General features: G+C 44.2%; 1 protein-coding gene across 2 annotated transcripts in view; it reads left to right on the top strand.

Moving 5' to 3' along the window:
* Positions 1-21,375, top strand: part of sema4c (sema domain, immunoglobulin domain (Ig), transmembrane domain (TM) and short cytoplasmic domain, (semaphorin) 4C) — a 109,996-nt gene that overhangs the window by 17,296 nt on the left and 71,325 nt on the right. Inside the window, exon 2 of one of the 2 annotated variants that reach the window (XM_030417157.1) lies at positions 15,172-15,289. The exons of the other annotated variant lie outside the window; for it this stretch is intronic. The gene's annotated coding sequence lies outside the window, so the exon portion shown is untranslated. The remainder of the gene's footprint in view (positions 1-15,171; positions 15,290-21,375) is intronic. 2 annotated transcript variants of the gene reach the window in all.

The raw sequence follows: 21,375 nt of genomic DNA, 5'->3' as shown, positions 1-21,375 counted from the left end.
GATTAAAAAACATTCCACCTTAAGAAGGAGTTGGGCTAGTTGTTTCCACCTGCTTTCACTCTTTATGCTAAACTATGCTTACCGTCTTTCAAGTTGTTGCTCCGTACTCAGCGAACAATCATGACAGCGGAGTCAATCTTTTTTATCGAAGCCTTTTGAAGAAAAAGCTAAAAACTCCATTTCCCAAACTGTCATTTTATTCCTTCACACAAAAGTGACTGAAGATAGACTAGACAGTGTCAGACAGCTAAGTAGGCTGAAAATGAGAAGAAACAAGGAGCCGGAGAGACAGTCCAATAGACACCGAAAAGTCAGAGGAGCTGAGGAAAAGAGAAAATGGAGTCTGAAATAAATGGAGAAAACTCATATAGAGAGAATGGGAGCCGGAGAAGTGTCTGAGATGATGAAAGAGAATAAAAAAAAAGTGAGATGGAGCGATGCAGACAAGAATAGGAAAGCGACAAACACTGCAGATAAAACCGACAGATGCAGAGTGTGTGATTGTTGTCCTCGGGAGCTCTCTGACTCCTGCTCAGTGACCACAGGCCTCCTCTGCACACAATTTATTGTCAGTCTTTATTTGATTTCTTTATACCGCTGTCATTTTCCCCCTCCCAGTTTGCCACCCAGACACCCTGGCACTTTTGTTTTTCCATTGCAGCAACTTAATGGCCTACTTCTTTCTTTCTCTAACCTTGACATAAGGAGTGCTCTCTCATTCTTGTGCTTTTGCAGAGTTGTGCTGTTTTTTGAAATTGTAGTCTCTCAGCAGCGCTGCGGTAGTTTGCAAAGATTGTAACTATTTACCTCGGCGACTTTCACTTTTTTAAAATGAGCTGTCTTTGGAACCAGTTTTCTCTTGAATATCTCAGTACGTGCCCTAATTGTAATATCATGCGATAAAAAAGAATGATAGATGTCTCTTTAATTTGGCGCATCCTGTCTCAAGACCACTGTGTATTCGCGTGCTGCCTGGACTTCTAATAAGCCGGCCCACCACTGCTTTTTGTTATGTGCATATGTGGCTTCAATTTAGCAGACAGAGGACATATTTCAATCTCAAAATTGACTGCTGCGCTTTTGATTCAAGGGCTGACAGCATGTGTCAGCCACCAGCGAGTGTCGCATTTATTCAGAGGCAGGTTTGTTTATGTTGATATTATTCAAAAATGGTCTGCAATTAGTGACGGTTGATGGAAAGTTGAGAAAAGCTTCCCGGCGACAAAGCTGCGTGCCATGACAGTTTGTATGAATAAATTACGGGTTCTAAAAAGCTGATCTTTATGTATTGGTTAGAATAATATCAAGCTGATTTTATGGAGGCTCCATCTGTGATTATGATGAACATGTAATGACTTTTCTCTGGAGCTTCCGTACCGTCAGCAGGTAGAACCCTGCAGTAAACCTTTCATTAAAAAGCTGGTAACCTACCCCACATAATTTGTTTGTATGGTTTTTATTGGATGTCACATGACGGTGTAAAAGTGGCTCCAGAGAGTTCTTTCCATCAGTCGAGTTTCTAAATTCTAAATAACTCGCCAAGTTGTGGACAATCTGACTCCATCTTCCATCGATAGCCCTTCGCACTCCTACTGGAACGAGCAAAATTTATCCTCACTACATTACAATGCAAGCATTCTGCTCGCATCGAACGGCCTGCAAGTGCATTTAACAGGTACCATTACACTTTAACACGGTTTCTCACCGTCCATTACAGCACCATTGATTCCAGTTAGGCTCTCATTGGAGATTGATAAAGTGTAAGTGAGCCGAGGGTTTGAGCGGAGAGTTTCATCTCGTCTCCTCAGTTCCTGACAGTTTAAAGCACATCGTGCAATTGGCTCCGGGCCCGCTGTGATCTCATGACGAGGTGATAGAATCCGCGTTGGTCATGGTGTCTGGGCTGCCAGTTGTTTACCATTTAGCGCGCTGCAGAGCAGTGAGACAAATGTAAATGCCAAGCGTCTCCTCACTTCTATTTTAGAGGAATCATTGAATTTGCATCTATATAAATGCAGGAATACGCACAGGCATAAGGTACAAGGGTAAATACAGTCTCCCTCCAGAGGACACTTCAGTTCTGATCTCATGTGAGGATACAACAGAAAAAATGGGCCCTCAGTGTAGGAATAGTGTACTGGGATGTCCCAGTGCTTCTGAGGTCTAAGCTTATAACTCATCCCAACAAAACAGTGAGCTCAGACCCAGCTGGCAACGTTTGTGTTTGTACCCTCACTGTCTTTGCCATCTCTCCACTGCGATATCCAAAAGGAGCACAAATACCATAAAACAGCTTCGCTGAGGTGGAAAAAGAAATTGCCTTTTAACCAAATGTTAAATGCAGCCTAACCAGAGCGAATGGTGAAATTCACCAGCTGTTCTGCATTTACTGAGCAAGACGATCTGCTGAGGTCGTGTCACATGCTCTGTTCCTGAAGAAGTGGCATGACTTGTAATTGTTCTTGTCACAGTATGTACCTCATGTAAAATAACTTGTTGCGCTCAACAGAAAGAACCTTGTCTCGTGGTGGGATTCATTAATGTGATGATCATTCACACCCTTTGCTTCTCCCGCTATGGCAAAATGATACAACACACTAGTTATTAAACATACATTCACTTCATAAAGCTTTTATTTGTTTGTTCTACTGGAGCACCGCTGTAGTAAACACTCAGTGTTGTGTAACTCAGTCCCATGAAGAATACTCTGGAACAAGTAGCATCATAAGTAATGTGTCTTGTATTTGGCAGCAGCAACAGCAGTTTGTTTGGAATAACTAGCAGAAGACGCCTGCCGTTTAGCATTATAAAGGAAAAGAGTGCCACCTACAGAAACCCAAACTTTATCAGCCGAGCTCCCAAGTGAAGAAACATCATATCAGCCGATGATTAAAGCAAACGGGATCCAACTAAGGAAGGGTTCAGACCTGCCTCCTCATTCCTCCCCATCTCCTTTGCATGAGAACAGTGCATTGGCTCAGCAGGGGCCTAGATGCAAAGAGCGGCAGCAAAAAAAAGATGAAGGCTTCAGACTAAAGAGGGATATTAACTTGAAGGAGGCACTCCTGATGGAAAGGTCAATTTTGGTACAAAGACTTCACCTTTGCTCATGAGTTTAAAAGCACAAGATCAACGTGTTTTATTCAAGTCAGAGGCGGAACGAGTCATTTGGACTTCAGGGACAGGGTGTGGTGTCGGGCTGTAGCATATATGAATATCTTATTGTGATATAAGACTGTATATGATCATATCTTGATAAAGCACAAGTGTTTTTTCCTGGTTTTAAAGGCTGCGTTACAGTAAAGTGATGTTCTTCTGTTCTACTTTATACTTGCCTTTACACTCTTAGTCATTATATTCACATTATTGAATATGGTGGTCATCTGGACAGTAAAATGTCAAAATATCGGGGGGAAAAAGGGCGCTAAGGGGGCAGCAGTGGCCCCCAAAATGAGGATGAGTGAGATAGAGGGGTAGGCATATGAACAGAAGTGTCAACAGGATAAAAAAAAAATGTATTCAGATCAAGACGCCTTGTGTCTGAACTGTACTGTAGACTGGAATCTCTCTCTAAGTCACCCTTGCCATTCAAAATGATACTAAAAACATGAATGTCAGACACCATTTATAGTGACGTCAATACATAGACAGCACCCCCAACTGTGACTGACTGCTCACGTCCCTGCAATATTGATATTGAGTGTTTGCCTCAATCTGGAGGTGTCCTGGGCACGTCCAACTGTGGAAACCACAGGGCAAACACAGAACATACTGAAGGGATTATTTATCCCATACGGCACGAGAACACTTCAGGATCCACCAGCAAGAACTAGACATAGCTAGAGAGAAGGACATCAGTGGTTACCTTGTCTGGCCTGCTGCCATCGTAATCTGGACCTAGAGAAGCGGTGGGGAGTGAAGAGATGGATGAATGGAAGCAGAGCACTGTGTGAGGATTGTAAAATCCCGTCTCAAAGTATTAGAAATCCTCGTGCTGTGTTTTGAGGTTTGATCAAACCTTCCTTGATCGTATTTCATCCTTTCACCAACACCTGTGGCAAAACACAAACAAACAAACACCTGTATTGTTTTAACAGAGCCGGATCCCCGCCTGCACACAGTTGCAGATACACCTGTCCCGATGCTGTCACTCAGAGTCCCCTGCTCAAGGGCACTTCAGCATGCCTAATGGTTGTTATGCTGCATTGATCCGGGGTCAGCCTAATGTTCTAGCATAAGCCCAGCAGAGCGCAGCTGCAGCCCCATCGCATGGAGCATCACACACACAAACATTAAGAGGCAAACACAAAGTGAATAAATCCGAACCAACACACACGCAAAGTAGCACATCGGCAGACGTGTTCTGTAGCTTTTGAAATTTTAGCTTCCTTCCTCTACTTTTGTTCCTCCGACTTCCTCTGGCACACACTTAGCACACACCTTTCCTCCGCCCTCAGGCACGTCTCGCGGAGAGCCATCCCTCTCCTCTCCTGTCAGTGAGAACAAATGAGCCGGGGCATGTTTCTTAGTGTGTGTCCGTACGTGTGCGCAGGGCAAACTTCCTGTCTGTCCAGAGTTCCTCTCTTCTGCTTCCCCCCAAAACACACAAACACACAAACACACACCCACACACCCACACACACACACACCTGTTCTGCACTGTTACCCTCTGACAGATCACTGACATGCTGTCTCTAGGCCATGCTGCACTGTGCATGCGTGTGTGTGTGTGTGTGTGTCTCTGTGTGTGTGTGTGTGTGTGTGTGCGCGTGCATGTGGTTACAGACAACCCCCCTACTGTGTCTGTCTGCCAATTGCCATTTCTCAAGGAGCTAAAGGAGGGAGGGAGTGTGGAGTGAGGATGGAGGGAGTGCGAAGGCCTTGATGTGAGTGTGTTTGTTGTCAGAGGGTTTATTAATAAAGATGACCTCAGCCGGAGCTGCTCAGGGTGTGTGTGAGGTTTGTGTTTTTTTTTCCTTTCCCCTCTCCCTTTGTGACTCCTTGATCGAGTCAAATTAATGTTATTTTGAGAAGAAGAATTCCACCTTTATGTATTCGCACATACATTTTAATGCCTTCTCCCGTCCTCTCTCTTTCCCCTTTGTCGTTTTGTGGCAACAGTCTGAGGTTGTTGCACTGTGTTCGGACTCATAATGCGTCTTTTGCGTGCATGCAGACTCATCTGTGTGTGGGTGTGCGGGTGGGTGCAACGGGGATAATCCTTCTTGATATAACTCCTTTGTGTCTCAGCGTCCGTGGATGTGATTATGTGCTTCATTATGTCGGCCTAAACAGGTTGAGTACGCCGTGTGCGTGTGTGCGTGCAGACGTCAGTCACCTGCTGTGTGTGTTAGGCAGAACAGATGTCATCACAAGAATAGAAAGATGAGTAATTTACTTCAAAGCACGGGGTGTTTCTGCCCGCCGTCGGTCCAGCTCTCTGTTTTACTGCCACGCAATTGCACAGTTGGCTCTATCTTGTGACCAGTAACATCTTGAAAAGGACGCCATACCCGAGCACAAGAAAGTGAACGATTATATCCTAGATTTACCAAAACTATGGGAGTCTGGAGGCCTGGCCATAGGACTCCCAGAGTTTTGGAAAAGACTAAATAACCTATCTAACAAAGAAAGCCCTGAAAACAGCATTACCAGACCTTCATCCTCAAAAGAAAAACAAAATACCAACTGAGGACAAAGACAGAGCCACAGTTAGGACTGCTCCATCAGTAGACGACGGAGCTCCTCCTCCTTCATCCTCCAACCAGGGCTAATTGTCTGATGAGGAGCACCTGAGAGAAGGGGAGGAGAACAGAGGAGGAGCGCGTAACACTTTGTCACAAGTATGACTTGGTTAATAGTTAAGGGGTCAGTTTGTTTAAATGGTTAACTGGTCACACCTTCATTGGTGTCTGGACATGTAGATGATGTTGGTCTGGTCAGTCAGTGTCTCTATACAACGATACAAAGGAGGATCATCCTGCATCATATTGAGAACCATTGCTGTCTGAAACTAACTGGGCTCCTCATTCTGTTCATTGATACATAAACACATCTTTTGCAGCCATTCCTCAAATGATAAAGTAATGGGGGCAGGATATTTTACAGTTTAACAATAAACTTTATCGTCTGAAATGACATCAGCGAAACAATGAACTTCTCTCTTTCGGCATTATAATCTCGCAAGTAATGGTTTCATATTGGTGTTTATCAGACAACATACACACCTTTACCAGTATACCTATGACAGGCCAATATCGACCAGCCAATGCATCGATCAGGCTAACAACTAACAAGCGAAAAAAAAATCCTTTCAAACTGAAGCTGATGCTACCAACATGTAAAACCTGTGTCCTAGACCTATAGTGCTATAGAGGTATATTTGCATTTTTCCAGACTATATTTGTTCTGTTACTTCCATCTCTTTTGATATTTCTTTTTCTTCTCATTTAATTAGATTGAGCAGTGCAAGCTTTGTTTCATGGTTCCCATGACATTCTGTATTTAGTCTCATAGATGTGTTGCTGTGTTGAGCTCTTGTGGCAGGACATCTTTTACAGGATTCGAACAGCTTCTCCTGCTTGAACTCAAGTTCAAATGTAATTTTCCTGTGCTGTACTTGCTGTAATTTAGCATTTACTGACACTTTAAAGTCAGAGTCAGGATAAGCAAAGTTAGGTGAGGTTGATAAACTGCTTGTGGAGTCAGGTTAGGTTCAGGTAGACGTGGTCAGTACTGGGAGGTGATCTCATTTGTTTGGCTGTCGAGCTCCCCTCTGTACCCCTCCCACAGGGCTGGAGCAGGAGCCTGAGTGGGACAGCCAGTGGAGCAGTGGGCCCAAGGGGGCCTGGCAGTTACCATGGAGGGGGAGGGCGGACCTCACTTTGCCCTCTGTCTGCCTCAGCACGATGAGCACAGAGGCCATTAGGGACAGGGTCCTCCTGCTGCCTGGGAGAGCCACATAATGAGATAATGCATGGAGCTCACGCTGTTACTGTCACCTACACACACACACGCACATGCAGGGGCAGATGCAAGTATGCACATGTGCGCAAATGAAGCTCCACAAACACATAACACCCAATGGAGATATGTCTGTGGTGCACGCACACTCACTCAAGGGGGTAGGTGCATGAATTGATCCCCGCTCACACATATTACTCTTTAACCTTCCTCTCCATCAATAATCCTCCTCTCATGTAGGGTTCCCTGCCTGTTTGTTATTTCAGCTGCGGCTATGACCCTCAGCCAGTTACATTTTGTTGGACAGACGGCAGCAGCAGTGAGAGGAAAGCTAATGAAACAGGATATCCCTGCCTCTGGTTATTCCACAGGAGAGGAAGAGGAAAAATCACACTCGTGTTGACCTTGAATGAGTCAATAAAATCACAGCATATGCAGAGAACTGCTGTATGTTTATTCCGTTCACTTTGGTGTCATTGTTCTACGGGGCCCACGCAAGACCTGAAATGCTGTGCACTCCCCCATAATGGTTCAGGGTCTCTTTGAGGGAGACACTGAGTCATGCCAGTCAGTCTTCTCTGAAAAGTCCAATCATATATAAAGTCAAGACCGACGTTGTGAAATTATGAGCAGAGAAATCAACCTTTTCAAGAATACTTGTAATAGATGCTTCTTGTCTTATTTGCACATTATTCTAATAGTCCTGAAGGTCATGAAACATGACTCTGTTGCATTAATGTGCGAGTCAACCTTCAGCTTAATACACAAAGAAACACCTCTGTGTTTGTGTAGGTATCTCTTTTATGGCAGGAAATATAAGAGTCTGAGATGGAGCCTCAAAGTAAAAGCAAATTTAATTGAGACTTTGTTTTTATCCAAGTCCAAGAAGAGCATATCAGAATTCACACACTTGCTCTCCAGTATGCCGCAATTTATTCTCCATGTGTTTTGATTTCCAAACTACCTTAACTATAGCCCACCTTTCATCCAACCTTTCTAAATATATTTTTTTTGCAAAATAGAATATTTACTTGTTCCCATCAAAAGATATTAAAGGGTTGAATCTCCATTATTTCTGTGCAAAAAAGGAAACTGTGTCTCCGACTCTATTAGCTATATTCTATAGCAGCAATCATCACACAGTGTTGAAATACTATATAATCGTGCATCCTTTGTGATAATATGTCAAGTTATGGTGAACTTGAGCTTGGCTTTATGTATTTACATATTCCGCAGACACGGAGCAACATTAGCATTCATTTGACTAGACACCATTCATTTCTGTCCACCGAACAAATGTAAATCTGTCCATCAAAAAAACATATTTCCTCAGGAAAATATCTGGCTCATAAGCTGCTACATGCTGACTCGCTGTTTGGTGCGATTTATCAAGAGTTTTCTGCTGAAAAATGCCAACTGAAAAAGGAGCTGATGAGACCCGTGAGAGGAAAGAGAACCTTACCCAGTCAGCAGAATAAATGTTGGCAGTGTACGTTTCTCTTCTACATATTGACTTCACGTTTCTTTAAGTTGAGATTCGACTTGATGGAAAAGTTGACCATTGAGACCCCTGGATAGAGCGTTGCAGGTTTCGTCAGAGGGCACCCCAGCAGGAGGGATCTGTTTAGCTTAACTCCTTTATGAGACAAATATTGGGAGTTGGCTTTGTTGTGAAAAGGCCAGAGACCAAGCCAGTTCTTTACCATCACATCAGTCCACTTGTGCAAACAGACAACACACGCACATGCACGATCAGAGACCTCCAAACCCATGCACTCACCGTATTCCTTTTACAAGGCTTTCCTCTTCTTCACATACAACTTCAAACTCAAAAATAGACCTCTTTCGCTTGAGTGAGATCTCATCGGCTGATTTCATCCCTTTTATCTTTTGAAACAGATAAAACCTTGTGGAGTGCGTGCCTGTGATATAAAGCACTCGGGCTCATGTTGTGGATATATTGACAAATGTAAGCGTTTTTCCTTCCTCAGTTTAGTTCACACACCAGGTGCTGCTCAGTATTTCGTGTCCACGGTGGTTCCTGTGTGTTCTGGCACAGTGGGAATAATAATCACGGCTTCTCAGCTCAAAACCAATATCTGTTGCCAAAAGCACCCAATGCAGGCTCCCCGCCTCACACAGGAAATGAGTGGATGATAGTGGAAAGGTCCCACTTCACTGAAAAAAAAAATCAAAATCACAATCGCTTTATCTGTCGACACAAATGTGTGTGTGTGTGTGGGGGGGGGGGGGGGGGGTTGTCACGGCACAGAGACAATAGGGCTTCAAACCCGCTTGTTCACGCTGCCAGAAACTTGGCCCATGTGTTCAGGCTGACTGCGGTGCCAGAGGCTTTGATAGCATCTGTGCTGTGGGCCTCAGTTACAAAGTTCAGAGCTGGCAGCGCAGGTATTTTCCTCTGGTACTGGTAATGTTAACCACGTCCACGACGGTTGCAACCGTGCTCTTTTTTTTCCGACAAAGAGCTGTAGAGAAATGAAAGTCTTTGAAGGTCAATAAGCAGCGCAACAGCTAGACTTTGTTCTCCTTTTTGTAATTTTTGTCTTCTGGGAGGTTTTAGATCCCCAGTGTCTCTGAGAGGATGCTACATCCTCACAAGAGGGGCAATCTGCAAAAATGTGCATTTTTCACACTTTCCAATAAGGCACCTGTTATAGAGGTTTTATTTGATATAATGGCTTCATCAATGTTTAGTTAATAATTTACAAAAACTTTATAGATCATTTATAAGCCATTATTAATAGAGGACTCCCGCAATTAAGGGTGCAACAATTGATTGGAAGGTATGAAATCATCAGACTCAGAATGGACAGTTAGAAGTCGATGCAGTAGAACCAGATAGACAGATACCTTAGCTTTAATTTCATGCCTGTGCAACTCTAATGTTGACTGGTCAGAGACTGGGTTGTGTTATTCCAGTTGCCGCTAGTGTAGCCTGAAGCCGTTAGCCTCACGCAGTGCTCAAGGGTGAGCTACAGAGTTTCTTTCCTTTATAAACCCCTGATTTTTTACATTTCAAACTTGTAGACTTAAGCGGCAACTAACGCTGCCTCAAGTGACATTATTTGAGGCTTCGCACAGCTCCCTATTGAGACACAAATGCTTGATACAACCTTTTTTCATAAATGTAGTACTACCACCAACAGCTGTAAACTTTGGTTTGTGTAAATTTGGTGCACCATCCCTTTAACAAACTCATTTTGTGCTATGAAGTTATGAAAAATCCCTTAAGCTGGTGTTCATATTAAGTTGTCACACAGAATTCAAATTATCAATAGGATGTGAAGAAACAGCATATAGCATGAATTGTTTATAGCATTGTATCTATTCAAGTTAGCAGGCTAACCAGCTAGCCCCAGGCCATACCGGTCCAAGGCTCCTGTGCTAGCAGTGTAAACACCAAGACAATCCTGGTAAATCAAGCTCCCAGCCTGAATTGCTGGCTGCAAGGCTAAGTACGCTAACTAGCTAACAGTAGCAGCAGTTAGCAGTTAGTCTGTTGATATGCTGCTATCTGTATTGAGTATGCATAAAACAGGACACCAATTCTTACACATTGCATCTTCAACTGTTACTCTTATCAATGGTTTATAACTCATATATACTTTAATTACAGCTTATATAATTGGTACCAAATTAACAAATCCAAAACTACATAGGCTCTTGGTAGAGCACATATCTACGTCACAGTCCAACATTCTCCATTATTTCAATCAAGCTTCGATGTAAATCTGCTAGATCTGGATTTGTAGTGGTCCAGGCCACATTGTAATTGTTCATAGATACCATCCACCTGAATATGCCCGATTATCTCCATCAAAGTGACTGCATTATTCCCTGAAAAATAAAGAAAATAAAAACCTCTCTGTGTTGAAGACAGTGAGAAAAAATCATCCGAAAGGTTAATGAGATCTGTTCTGGCCCGAGACCTTTCCTCAGAAATGTGGAAATCCGTTCAGTAGCTTTTATGTTATCCTGCCGACAAACCAACAACCCAACAAGTGAAAACATACCCTCCTTGGCAGCGGTAATAAGTGTGCAGAATAACGTTTTGTTAAAATGTCAACATTCATCTTCAAAGCCACATCTCTCACACCCCATAACAGCGATAGTAACAGTACAGACAGAATATTTCACATAAAGAGTGAAGCATGAAGAAGACAAATGCTAAACCGTGCGCTGTGTACATCAGTCATTTCTATGTCACACTGAATAATCGATCCCTCAATTGAAAATGGATTGACGACTCTCATGAGGGATCTCTGAGGGAATTGACTTTGTTGCACCTCAGCTCTGATAATGGCCCCGGCAAATGGCAGCCACCTCTAATTTCACCTTGTAAATCAGAACTGTGATGGGCTGCACTTAGAGGGGTCAGAGTTCAAAACTAAATCACTCTGGATAACAAACACTGTACAGTCAACCATTGCAGTTTAAGGACTTTTTCTCCAACTCTTTTTAAAGGGGGTGCGAGTGGTGTCGGGGGATGTGGCTGGAGTGCTTAGGGGGTTGGAAGTTGGCATTCATCGCTCAGATGTAGCTCTGACCTTGGCCAGATGTCCACCAAGATGGAGTGTGTGCCCGTTTATACGTGTGTCGGCAGCCAGGTTTTCCGAGTGTGCTCGGCTCTAATAGGGACTGGCAGGCATTTTGTTGGGCTTTATTGCCACATGCCTCTTCCAATCCTGCTGCTGATTAGAGCTGCCATTACTGGCACACACACCCACACACACACACACACACACACACAGACATGTACGTGCACTCTTACAAGGCAGACCCACACACTTTGGCACGCACTCAAATCTCGGGCCCCTTGCATGTGATTAGCATCCCATTGCGTTGTCTTGTGCAGCGATCAAACGGAGCACAAAGTTGTGCTCTTGTCGAGGCGCACTGGAGGAAGTGACGGGTACATCGTCACTCCACTTTTTACTCTGCTCATCAGGGTGCTGTCAGCTCAGACAATGTCAAATTTGGTGCAAAGCAATTAAAGGCCTGGGCTGTCACAATCGGGCCTGATAGGGACGGCTCAGGAGAGCACATCAGTGCACACTCACGTGGGTATGCGACACATCCTCCCACGCGCGTGCACACACGTACATTTACAATAAGCATGCAAGCGATTAGCTCAGAAAGTGCAGGTTTAAAGTGTTAGTCATTGCTGATTCACAAGCGGCTGGCTGGCTTCCACACAGCTACACACTGTGCTGCCTGTCAGACACACAGGCAGGCAGCAGCTGGAGGTGTGTGTGTGTGTGTGTGTTTGTGTGCAGGTGTTTCTGAAACCCTGTTTTTTAACCAGAGCCCTCTACACCCCATCCACTCTGCTCCTCTTTGGCCCTGCATGCGTATGTGTGTCAGTATTGTGGAAATATACGTGTGTGTGGTTTTGTGCATGTGTATTCGTGTGTGTGTGTGTGTGTGTTTGTGTGTGTTTGTGTGGAGCCTTGTAGGGTTTTGGCTGCAGTGTTCTCCTGGAGGAAGCCAATGGAAAGCTGAGGTCTGGATGACTTACTTATTTAAGAAAAAACCACCAGAGATGGCCAGTATGCTGCTGTGCTGTCACATACTCGTGTGTGCGTGCGTGCGTGCGTGCGTGCGTGCGTGCGTGTGTGTGTGCGTGTGTGCGTCTGAGTTCATCCAGCCTCGTAGGTAACCCAGCCAGTGGCCTCAGTAGCAGCAGTGTATTTCATTTCGCGGAGATTTCTTTGCCTAACAGCCTTTAAAGTTATTCTGCTGCTGTTAAAGCTTCAGCAGACACGCCATCGGTTCAGTCCCAGGTGGAGACACTCACCGAAGGGTTAAACGCTCTACCAGAAGCAGCGAACACACACACACAAGCACGCACACGCACATGCACACGCACACACACACGCGCACTCGCTCTCATATGGTGAGTTACTCCTCATTGCCGTGAGGTTCCTCATTAAGTCCAAATTCACTTTCCAGCACATTTAATTAAACTAACTGGATTTACGGAGGACCTGCCATCAAATAGAGTTTCAGACTTTTACGTAACCCGCTCTTTATTTTTCTCGCAACCATCAGAAGATGTTTCATCCTGTCTTGAGGTTTGTTCAACCTAGTGGATGGCAAGTCAATGGTGGGTTTCATATTGGCACTGCCTGGTGGAAACCATGAGGATCAAATGCTCTTTCATGCATTGAGAAAAAATGTGTCTCCTCCTTTGGATAAATAAGCCATTTAAAAAAACTAAACCTATTGGGTTGTTTGAAAAATGTTTCAAAGGATTGAAAAAAAAAAAATAGCTGTTTTTCATAGCTCATGAAAATAAACATTTCGGAGCTGCACGGTTTTCACAGGACTTCTAAAATACATACTTTATAATATATGATTTGAATTGTTCATGTACATTTACCAAAAGAATTATGTCAAGGTTCTGCAGACAATGTGTGTGTGTGTGTGTGTGCGTGTGCTCAATCGATAAAGTCTGATGAACATCACAGCTTTGCAGTCGATATAGTGCAATACAGTCTGCAGAGTGTAGCTAAGTTTCCAGTGTCTGCTTTATTGACAGCCCTGAATGAACTATGATGGTGTCAGAGGTTTTGTTGTTGCCTTTGTATGCTCGCTCTCTGTGTAACACAAGCCAGCCCATACGTTACTGACAACATCTGCCTGGCCCTCAGCGCTCTCACTGTGATTAGTGAGCTATTGATGTTAACATGAATCTTTGCCTCTACACACACACACACACACACACACACTGGCTGAGACTTGGCAGTTGGTTATTTGATCTGCAGTGTGAACCCTGGGATCCAGTGAATGTGAGCTGTAAGGGTTCAGGTGTGTGTGGCTTTGCGCGTCAGCGTGTCTGTTTCATGTATGTATTAAGACAGAACAGTGATTGAAAAGGTGAAAGTCAAGTTAATCCATGCACATTTTAACACATGGATTCAAATAACAAGCTGTCCCTCCTTATAGGACACAGAAAACTGGCAAATCCAAAATGGCAGACACAAACATGATTCATTTTTTCAAACAGATAAACTGATAAACTTTGAGAGAATATAAAGAGAAATAAGAAACTTAAGGACTCCTCACAGGGCTACTTAGTGAACTACTCTAGCTGGCTGGCTAACCACTGACATGCTAGTCACTCAGGAACATGCTGTAGTTTTTTGAAAAGCTACTTACAAATGTATTGTATGCTAACCAGGTGCTACAGTAGATGCCATTTAGTCTTGGAATACAGACAGTTATCTCCGCTGTAACTCCACAACAGACACGGTGTATTTTCTCCGATGAAAGAAGGCAAGTGGAACACAGGTGTGTTTTCCGTGAAGCCTTCTTACTGCCCTGGCATTGAGGTTCCAAGGCTTTTTGTCGTTTTGCTAAGCTAACATTTCCTTGCTCCGAGTTCTTATTAAACATAAAGATTTGACAGTTACATCAGTCTTCTCAACTTACACTTGGCAAGAAAGGAAATACACGTGGGTCCCACTTATAGTAAACCGTGTGTAGTATCGTGTATTAGGGAAGCTTGTATCCGTTTCACACTCGACGGCAACTCCAAAATGGAGAGCACCGCTGAAGCTGGCTAGCAACATTTTATCATCCACATGTCTGGGTTGGCCTTTGTTCCACTAACTTCTGCATTGTTGTCATTCAGCGTTAGCTTTTATTGTCTGTCTGAAAAATTAAAGCATGCTTGTTTACTGTCCACATCTACTACAGAACTTGCTTTTGGGAGAGTAAAACCAACTGTGCTCTCACGAGGCAACAACAATTCATTAGCGGTCAAAAAACTACATCTCCCATGAGTGCAGCAAATTCCTGGCTGGCTGGCATGTCGGCAGTTAGCACGCTAGCTATAGTAGCTCACCAGCTAGCCGTGTGAGCGTAGTCCTTAAGTGTCTTGAACTACATACTTCTGGTAGACCACAAATGAATTTCACTGGATTCTCTCCCTCCCTCGCTCTCTTTCTCTCTCTCTCTGTGTGTGTGTGTGTGTGTGTACATCTGAGCGGCACAGCTGTTTGTTTGTGTGTTTATGAGTGCTTATGAGTGTGTGCTGAGTGCCAGGTTTTTTTTTCGGAGAGAGACATGAAAGCAGCCAATCTCACATGGACGTACAAGTGTACACACACACACAAACACACAAACTTCCAGCCCCCTCACTCATTACCCTCTTCTTCTTCTTCTTCTCTTTGTCTCGTTTAGGCCAATGTGACCTTCATCTGAGTGCTCAACATTCACGAGGAAGCACGCAAGGAAAAAACTGAAGGAGATTAAGACGGGAGCGCACAGACACGTGAGGGAGGAGAAGAAAAGCAAGCAAGTAAGAAAGTAAAAAAAACAGGACAAAGGGTGGAGAAGAAAAACACAGCGGCATCTTTTCTGCCTCCTTCTGAAACCTTTCCTTGGTAAACAGGACGACCGGCAGAGCGAATGAGAGAGGAAAACAGAGGAAAGAAAAGAGGAGGGACGGGGAGGGCTGGGGCATGTAAAATGAGCGAAAAGAATCAAAAGAAATAAGAAAGAGAATATGAGGAGGAAGAGGAAAACCACGCAGGGGGGAGGAGGGGGGCAGTTGTCAGAAAAAAGGACATGGAAATTACAGGCTTTTTCAGGTGCTCCCGGTAAGAAATTATTCTGAGGCGAGACAAAGAGAAGAGAAATGCAGAGGGCTGAGAGATAAGAGAAGAGCAAACAGAAAAAAAAAAAAAAAAGGAAAAAAAAGAACGAAAAAGTTGGGCAGAATATTGGATTTCCAAGCATTTTGTTAAGAAATATGCTGAAGGTTGTGTGTGTGTGTGTGTGTGTGTGTGTGTGTGTGTGTGTGTGTGTGTTGTGGGTGTGTGTGTGTGTGTGTGTGTGTGTGTGTGTGAAAGTGAGGAGTTCTTGTTTCACAGCCAGGAAAAAGTGAATCTGACGGACCATGCACTGAATTTAAAATTCAGGTGTACTGACACTGCATTTTGTGGTGTGTGTTTAATGCACTTATTCATCATTTCCTTTCTAATCAAGAGTTTGGGTCTAAATGCAGTTATGGGGCTGTAATTTAGACTACTTTTAGTTTGTTTTGCTCACCGCCCAGCTGCTTGAATGCAGACGGCAGAAGCTGATAATAATTTGTGCTTTTGATAATTGCTGTGCGCTCATAATAAGCTTTGTGAGCGCACAGTAACATCCTTCTTGCCTTGATGTTTGTCTCTCAGGCTACTATTTAACCATCTAGCTGGTGAAAGCTGTTGGGATTGCATACACGCCAATATGAGCAAGAACAAAACTACCACAAACATACATGACGGGCGCCTCAGAGCAACAATTTGCTCCACAACTGGGAGATTTAAAACGCGGCTAGCAGCAGTTAGCAACTAACTCAAGGAAGGAGGACAGCTGCCGGAAATGTCACAACAATGTCCGGGAGCTGCTTAACCCTCTGAGAACGAGAAGTACCACCGGGGATGGAATGAGATTGTTATGCTACTATTGAAAACGTGCTGCCCGATGCATTATGGAAAACGCCGCGGATGTGCTACACTTAACGCCGCCATGCTAACTAAAAGCAAACACTGGGAAAGCAGGATGTTGATGTTGTGCAGTGTACAAAAACAAAGTCAACCAAAAGATGGCCATTTATGTGGTTCGCTGGTATTGCACGATTTCTGTATAAAACGGGCTGACGACTTCTTCTGGTGCCCTCTTTTTCCTGGCAACCTCCAAGACTGTTTGTCTTTAACATCTCCTGCCACAGAGTCCTTTAAATGACTGTCCCTATAAAGGTGCAACATGTGCAAGTTTTAGTTGGGAACTTTTTGAATTGAATGTGAAAAAGATGGGCTATATACGTGGAAGTTAGCGTGCTAACTAGCTAGCTCGAGTCTGTGTGGTGCAAAGCTCCTGTGCTAGCTGGTGTAAGCGACAACTTTCCGAGCCCTCTCATTTACGTTCAGTCGTCTGAGTGAAGAGAGACTTGAGTGAATTGCCCTCGGATAAAAAGAAGTCATTTGTATACTAACTTCTCCTACAGAATACAGGGACGCATAGGCATAAGAGGGATGCACTTAGAAATACACACACACACACACACACACACATGCACGCACGCATACGGTGACGACAACAAAGCCGCATGCTCGCACACACACATAAACACATGAGGCGTGAAAAAACAGCCCCAGGGAACATTTTCTCTGTTCCTCAATCCATATTTCCTCCGCAAGTGTGTGTGTGTACCTCTCTCACCGTCACAATGCACTCACCCCTCGTTCCCTCTAATGATTCCGGATTTCTCTCTCTCTCTCTCTCTCCCCCCTCTCACCGTCTCTCACAGTGTGTGTTTATCTATGTGAGGATATTGGTTGCCGATCATAAATAGCTTTCTCTGACAGGGTGCCATCGCAGAGCCTCCGAGAGCCTGGGGAGGGGGGGGGGGACATGACAGTGAGAGGTGAGAGATGGAGGGATGTGATGGAGGGAGATGGTGGAGGGGGAGGAAGGAGAGAAAAATGCAGAAATGATGGAGGCGAAGGTCATGTACATCAAAGCAGCTTGACAGGTGTCAGGTATGGAGATAGAAATGCGCTGCACTTATATGCACGCCTTTGTACGCAACCAATTGCAATGCAAGAAGTGTTGTGTTTGTGCTCACTAAGAAGAAACTTGCACATACAAGTGATACAAAACAACTACAACTACTACAACAACTACAGGCATGAATGCTGAAGCAGCCGAGAGGGTCACAGATAGGCCTTTATCAATAGTAACTCAACTCCCCGTCTTCTGCTTTACCACTGTTTTGATTAGCTTCCTAAATGAGGTGTCAATGGTTAGTTTCAAGTCTTTTTCAACACCCTTGATATTCATTTTGTATCTGATGGTCCCATTTGGAGTTGACGAGTGGCCAGCGCCCTTGAGTAGAGAATCTCGACCCGGAAATGTCGATCGTCAAACACGCCGTGATACACAGAGACTTCGGTTCCAGGAAGTTCTAAGAGCACAATTAAAATGCATGAATACAGAGAGATGGAAGCACAATGTTTGGCAGTTTGTAGTTATAGCAGTATTTACGGATTGATTAGTTTACAGTTCTTGGCGTAAGCGGAGATGACACAACTCTCTACTCAAGGGCTCTGACTGGGTTATCAGTCGGATCCAGTCAGGATATCCTCCCCAGCTGGTGGCCTCTCCTCCAAATATGGTCTCCTCTGGCTCCCAAAAAACCAAGACGGCGACAGACGTAATGCCAAACTCGAGGCTTCGACCCCTACAACAAACCAATGTGTGATGTCACAGTGGGTTTGCACTTCACAGTCCTTACAGTACCTCAGAGGGCATACAGGAGGTGTTTTTCCTGTGGGCTTTAAATGTTCTGCAGGAAGTGTTGAGTTTTACTGAGGAAGTCGCTGCACCCAACCTAGAAATAGGTTCAGCACACAGCTCTTCCTAAGACCACCAGATTGAAAAAAAAGGTGATTTAATATGAACAAAGAGGTGTTTTTGCAGCAGTGTTTCACATTTAAAGCCTCCCAGTGCCTTAAAGGGCTTAATTCTTCTCTGTTCAGGTAGACTTTTAATGTGAAGCATCCGCAGGAAATGTTGACTTTCTCTCACACTAGAATCCTTCTGAACAAAAAAAGCCGCAAAGAGGAGTTTGAAGCTGTTTTGTGAATGAGAACAAATTATCCTGATGCAGATTGCTGCAGATTGATGAGCATGGCACAGTGTTGTCTTGATGGAATTAGTGCCATGCAGCATGTCGAAACGCTTTTAGGATTCTTTATCATGCTCGCCCTTTTTTGAGGCATTCGAGACTCACGATATATTACCTTTGTCGCAGTGAACATGCAAGAGGCCTCTGCTGCCAGTTGGAGGTATATTGACACACAAGCAGAAGATGATGGTTTCCTGAGTGCCCAGGCAGGCACACATACACACACACACATACACACATGCACACACATGCACACACACAGGTTCTGGTTTGATGAGGTGAGCGAGTGTGAACCTGCTGCATCTTGCATTCCTCCGTCCTCTCTCTCCTCGCAGCAGTACTCCTTGTCTCTCTATCGATCCCGGCTTATCTTCCCGTAAACCTGGACCTCTTTTCTCTCCTCCTCGCCCCGGCGCCTCCTCCCTTCCTCTCCTCCCTCCTCATTGCTATCGATCAGTCCGTGTGTTCAACAAAGTATAGAGCAGGCAGTGGTTAATGTAGAGCCGGGCTGGAGGAGCTCTGCTCGCGGTTTGCGTATCGTCTTTCCCTCCTAATGGGCCCAATCAGGCTCTAATAGACCCTGAGTTAGAGCTCCGAGGCCGACCACTCTCTCCTCGCTCCTCTCGCCTTTCACTCCTCCTCTCTTCTCCTCGACACATATCTGTCCGCACTGTACGTCTGCCAGGTGCATTTCTAGCTGATGACCGTTGATTCCACTAACTGATCCGATAGCTGTCGTTTGCAGATTTCTTTTATACATTTATTCATCCGGGAAAGGAATTGCTTCTGCTGAGTATGCACGCGCTTCTTCAGAAATGTCATGCCATGCATTTTTTTTTTTTTCAGTAATGCATATTCATTCCTGGGAGCTGCCCAGTACGACCACAGTCTTCTAATTTTGGCCAGTGGGAAAAGCCCTACTACCAGAAAGTCAAGTCTTTCATGTCTCCAGACTTTCTCTCAGTCACTGAACACATTGAGACTAGCAGGGCTAAGTGCCTTGCTCAGAGGCATTTTCATTGTTAGTAGTTGTTGAGTCAGGGGAAAGTGTCTCCGGCTGTTTTCCCTTACAGCTTGTGCTCGCCTTCCAGACATTTGAAGGGCTTATGAATGATAAGTGAAACACCAGAGTAGAAGAATAAAAGTGTGTAAAAGCCAAAGGCAGCGGGGGGTCACTTCTCCGCCAATATATCAAAAATGAAGATTCTTATCCCCCTGTATTGTCACGACCAGCCATCACAAGTCTAAAAAAAGAAAAGGAAAAAGAAAGCCGATGTTGTTCCCAAAATTTACAGTATTCAACTAACTACAAAACACGATGAGCTCCTCCTGCTTCAAGCACATCAGTGCTCAGTGGTCTTTAGCTCCAGTATATGATGCATCAGTTTTGCATGTGAAAAGTCTCGGCGGTCAAGTCAGCACTATTACATTTTATGCAACATCTGGATAGACTTCCAAAATAGAGGCTCAAAGTTTGCAAAAATATGTAACTTATAACATCAAGTTGCAGTTTTAAAACAAAGCGTGCTGACAATAAGCTTGTAATGTGTGACATATTATGACTTTTGGAATGTTATTCACACTGTCAAACTGTCGCCATTAATTAACCGAAATAATAGAAAACTAGGGGGTTTGAGAAGATCATTTTATTTAGACTGTTGTGTTTGTTATTTTATTACAACTTCATGGATTATTTTTGCCTTTCTTGGTTACAAAAACAGAAGAAGTCTGTTTTGGGTCTAACTTGACACAACCAGTAAACATGTAAAGCGGCATAACAAGTAGATACCGGCTGTTTTTAAGCGGTCACAAGCTTTGTTGGGAAACAGTCAACTAAACTACTTAATTTGGTGGTCAATCCAAGAGAGAACTCATCCAAAATGTCCGTGATAACTCCTCATTACACAGGAAACGCACACAACAACAGCTGTTGCATTAGGTCAAATTTGAAGCAGGAAGTCTGTGATGCGTGTTTAGCCCGTGTGTGCGCTTAAGCTGTCACGCATATGCAAACTGTTTGCCTGTGTTTTTTTCTTACCAACAAGTTTGATGAACCAACAGTTTGTTTATTAAATGTCTGATTGTTGTTTGTCTTGCCTCATCAGACTTGTCTTAACAATAGGAATCAGGATAATCAGAGAGCAGTTCACATCTGGCCTTCAACTTCAACAGCAATGCACAGTTTATTCCGGGGAAGCGTCTCTGCTCATAGTGATGCTCGGGCGAAGAATCCGAGCAGGCTTGACACGGACTGATCCCAAACTCACAAATCCCCTGCAGAGCCCGAGATGTACAACATCTGATGAACATGAGCACATATTGAGAGAACCGTTCTAAATTCAGCTAAATCTAAATGCTAATACGGGAGGCGGCTGGGGAGGTTGGAAGGAGCTAAATGTGCTGAGAGCAGGTAGTGGTGCGGCGGCAAGATTGCAGAGCTCAGTGCTAACGCATGCAGGGTGAGTGTCTGTGCGGGGCGTCTAGTGTCAGAGATATGGTTGTGGCCATAAACGTTTGGACGTTATGTGGAGGATGTGACTCTCAAACACCTTGTAACCGCTGCAAGGCTCCGCGGAAAGCTTTATGTGCCTGAATAAAGAACTCGACAATGAAAAGCCTGAGCTCACAGCGTCACTTTAACCCTCGAAATTTACACTACAGTCGCTCGTGTCTCTTTCAGTCCGGTTTTCTCTTTATCGACTGTCATT

The sequence above is a fragment of the Sparus aurata genome, chromosome 5, assembly GCF_900880675.1.
Source record: "Sparus aurata chromosome 5, fSpaAur1.1, whole genome shotgun sequence".
Classification (NCBI taxonomy): Eukaryota; Metazoa; Chordata; class Actinopteri; order Spariformes; family Sparidae; genus Sparus; species Sparus aurata.
Note: the sequence above shows the minus strand (reverse complement) of the source record. Positions and strands in the feature narration are given on the sequence as shown.